We start from the raw sequence: 4,517 nt of genomic DNA, 5'->3' as shown, positions 1-4,517 counted from the left end.
CGCGGAGGACGCAGGTCTGCTGGGGGGAACAAGACACCAGCCAAAAGGGGGCACCCCAGAGCGGAAAAATTAATTTCCTAGGGAACAGCAGGAGCAGCAGGCAGTGAGACCCATTGTGTTACAGTCCCCACCTTGGGAGCAACAGCTCTTTCCCTCTTCAGCACTAGAGCTGCAAGTATCTTGTTAGTGTCACGTGAAATTAACAAGTCCCTTCCAGCCTGGCAGAGGTGAAGCTGAAAATTACCCAGTGGTGTGGATGGGCAAAAATGGGGAGGAGCAGGACAGAAGGGAAGAGGGGATAAGCCCCAACCCCACACCCTGGCTGGAGCGGAGCAGGGTAAGCCCCGAGGGGATGGGTCTGGTTGCAAAGTGGGTGAGTGGACAATGAGGACCCACCTATGGCTAAACTCCTGTTCCCAAAACAAAGAATTTTTCTTTAAAATTAATCCTGTGGATAAATTCACTCACACACTTCACAGGAAGGGATTTCCATTTTCTGCTCAGCAGAATAGAACAACAGCTTTGATTGTATCAATATTTCACTGTGCTCTCCAATGACTATTGATTACACTTAATACCCATTTCACTCAACCATCTGTAGCAAATTCTATTTGGAACAGTAATATGCATTGAATAAACTTTTTTTAGTTATAAAAAACAATGATTCTGACTATTAAATGAATAACTGGGATGTTTCAGGTACCCCAAAAGGAAGATTTGGATATAGCATGAAACACTGAAACTTATGATCAATTTTTAATTAAAATATCAACCAAAAAAACCTTCATATCAAAACAGTATGTGTTTTTCTTAGAATAAGGAAGTTGTATGAGAATCAGGGTCTTTTCACCTAACTCTAGCTCCCCGTCCCCCCCCAAAATATGTACCAGTTCCGACTTACATACAAATTCAACTTAAGAACAAACCTACAGTCCCTATCTTGTACGTAACCCGGGGACTGCCTGTATTTAAGAGTAGGTTAGATAAATGTCTATCAGGGATGTTCTAGACCAGTGGTCCCCAACCTTTTGAGGTTGTCGGGCGCCAGGGGGCGTGGCCGTTTGCCCGCCGGGCACCGGGGGTGTGGCCGTTCGCCCGCCGGGCGCCAGGGGGTGGGGACACTTGCGCACCCTGGTGCGGCCCCCCCCCATAGCTGCGCGCCCGGGGCCAGGGCCCCCCCATAGCCGCGCGCCCGGAGCCGTCGCTCCCCCTCCCCGCAAGCACCGCACGCCTGGGGCCGGGGCCAGGGCCAGGGCCAGTGCTTCACCCCCTCCCCCCACAAGTGCCGCGCGCCCGGGGCTGGCGCTTCCCCCCCCTCCCCTGCAAGCGCCGTGCGCCAGGGGCCGGCGCTTCCACCCCCCCGCGGGCACCGTGTTGGGGACCACGGTTCTAGACAGTATTTGGTCCTGCCATGAGGGCAGGGGACTGGACTCGATGACCTTTCGAGGTCCCTTCCAGTCCTAGTATTCTATGATTCTGTTGCAGGATGGCCTACACAATACACAGTGTGGAAACAAGATCAAGTTAGAATTCATAATGTCTGAACAGTTCAAACCTCTTTGTTTAACAGTTCTAGATTGGTCTCTTCAGCTCCTGGGTCCCAAACAGATGATGAATGAAAGAAACCTGATGGACTTGACTCCATTTGTTGTATTTTTTCAAGACTATAGACACCATCCAACTCATTGGCCTTAGAGGGTTGGGAATATTCATCTGCTATTTCTGAAGATGATAGCTCTGAATAATTTTGCTAATGATAAATTAAATATTACAGAAAACACAGGCCATGCTTAGATAGTTAATAGACAGAGATCGCTTCTGGTGAGATGAAGAGGCTAGAGTTGAAACATCCCAGTTCCCATCTGTCATTTCATTTTCTAGAGGATGATGTAGACCTGCTCTGTCAAGTACAGAATTGAGTGAAAGAGTCCAATTTCAATCTGAATGGAGCTGTTTTTTGTTATTCTTGTTCTCTTTATTGTTATTATTGTTAGTAAGAGAGTAGAGATTTAGACAGACAGGTTAACAGAACCGTTTTGAATCTCATGTTGACTGTCAGTTAAAAAAAAGCAAAGGGCTATGATCCTGGAGTTTTCTGTCCTGCCTATCAAAAGCATGTGACTTGAAGATCATTCTAGAGGCAATAGCAGGGTGGTCCAAAATGCTGCATCAGATAAAAAGCATTGAAGTGTTACTCTGTAACCAGATAATTCTGAAAACAAAGATCATTTTTAATTGTTATTGTACAGTATGTTAAGTATACTTGAAACCAAGAAGCCTCCTGTATCATGCCTTTTATGACTTAGTGCATGTTGCTATGATACAACAGGAATAGATTTAAAGTCAATGAGCTCAGAGCTAGAGGATGTAAAATGCTGCTTCAGCTTTGGGGGCTGTCTTTGTACAGTAACTTTTATTGGTGTTGCTTATTAAAGTAGGGACTAAGTAAGTGCTGCAGCAATGATGCAGGGTATTAATGAATGAATACAATTACATTAAATCTTTACTAAATACAAAATTCAGGGAATGGGCCCAGTGAATGTTTGGAAATTTAAAAAAAGGATAGATTCTAAGGCCAGAGGGGATCATTATGACCACCTATCCTGTCCTTTTATTTAAAACAAGGCATCAAGCTTCCCTGAAATAATTCCTTTTCTTCCTAGAGCATATCTCTAGGGGAAAAAATACCTCGATTTAAATATTTCCAGCGATTGAGAATCTACCACTCTTAGTTAATTGCACCAGAGGGTTAATAACCCTCACTGTATTTAAAAAATATAATGTCTTACTGGCAGTCTGACTTTGGCTAGCTCTTACTCTGAGTGACATTTACATTTTGTTGGCTAAATGGAAGAGCCTGGGTTGGAAGGTGGGAGGTTACACATTCACCTACCCAGTTCCCCCTCCTCCCTGTCATGAGAGAATCCTTGAAAGAGGGATGAAGAGGCATGCAGGAAAGACTATGGCCTATTGTATATATGACCAGTCAGGGCCTCCTCCAGGACACCCAGATTGAAATGAACTCTGAAGCCTTTTCCTAAGCACTAGGTCAGCTGGCTATTGAATTGACCTACTACTCCCACATAGGTATAGAGCCATATAGATTCTGCTCAAGCCTCAGCTGAACTCTTTAGTAACTTGACCAACTATTTTAAGAAGAGAATCCTTTGGAGCTGGGCTTAGTAATCCATCGTCAGGATGGTGACCTCAAAAGGTGAAGGTGAAAAAGGTTCATCTGTTGCTTGTAGCATATCCCTTCTTTTTTGCACAGCTGTAAGGTACCACACAGTACTTTTAATCAATAAAGCCCTTGTAAAACTGTAACACTTGCACTCCTGCTTTTTAACAGCTAATCCACTGCATCTGAGTCCTAATCACTAAGCCTGGCAGTTGTAATCACTCCACCCCTTCAGTTCTTTCAGTCCCATTAAACAGAACAGTTCTCCCTAGGATTCAAGATTCTCACCTGCTTTTAAATGTGAAGCACGATGTTGTAAAAAATAGTACCTCTGCTCTGAATCAAACCACTCTGCCAATATCTTAATACTCATCTGTGTGAGTACCATGATTGAATTCTGAGTTATTACCAGTAAAGTTTTCTGTCTATTGGTAAGTATATTCTGTTGTCTGCAAGGTCTAGAGCAGTTTTTTATCAGAGAGGAGGAAGAATGGAGAGTAAGCAAAAGTGTGTTAAATAAATTCTGTTGTTCTATAAAGCAAATTAAATTACCCAGATTCTACCCTGACTTCCATATTGCACCTTCCTACTCACTTTCTCTACAAGCTGATTCATGTCTCCCCTGACTTCCATATTGCACCTTCCTACTCATTTTCTCTACAAGCTGATTCATATCCTTACCCAAGGTCTTTTGTCAGTCATGAATCTGAAAGCATATACAAGGTATTTGTCACCTTAGTGACCTGCATACCTCTGTGTAAACATAGAGGATTCAGCTTAGTGGTTCTGCTTTATTCAACATCTTCCCTTTATCATTTGAGTAAGAGTTGCTGTCCTCTGTTCCCCATATTGGTGTGTTTGCTTTCCCTCCTTCCTTTTTCCTAGCAGGGGAGTCTTTTCATATCCTTAGTCCTGGACAAAGGTTCTAAGGATGAGTATGTATGTTTTCCTTGCACAACTTCTCTCCCTTTCAATAAAGGCTGACTTTACCAATCAATATCTACTCAAATATTACTTGTTTCCAGAAGTTCTCTCTAGAGTCCACTAGGACATTTCCCTGAACTACAAGCATTTCAGAGAGACTATAGGTTTTAATTACAGGCAGTCCCTGAGTTACGCGGTGCACTAGCTGTGCCCCCCCAGCAGACCCGGTTTTTCTCGTGGATGCCTGTGGTAGAGCAGCTGGGGCGTTGCCGGGTTGGTCCCACAGCGCCACTCCTTGGCGCTGCTGCACCAACCCGGCAGCACCCCAGCTGCTCTGCCCCAGGCGTCCCCAAGTCAGCCACTGCTGGTCAGTTTCAGCAGTGGCTGAATCAGGACGCCTGGGGCAGAGCAGCTG

This window comes from Pelodiscus sinensis, chromosome 5, assembly GCF_049634645.1.
Source record: "Pelodiscus sinensis isolate JC-2024 chromosome 5, ASM4963464v1, whole genome shotgun sequence".
In the NCBI taxonomy this organism is placed as follows: domain Eukaryota; kingdom Metazoa; phylum Chordata; order Testudines; family Trionychidae; genus Pelodiscus; species Pelodiscus sinensis.
Note: the sequence above shows the minus strand (reverse complement) of the source record.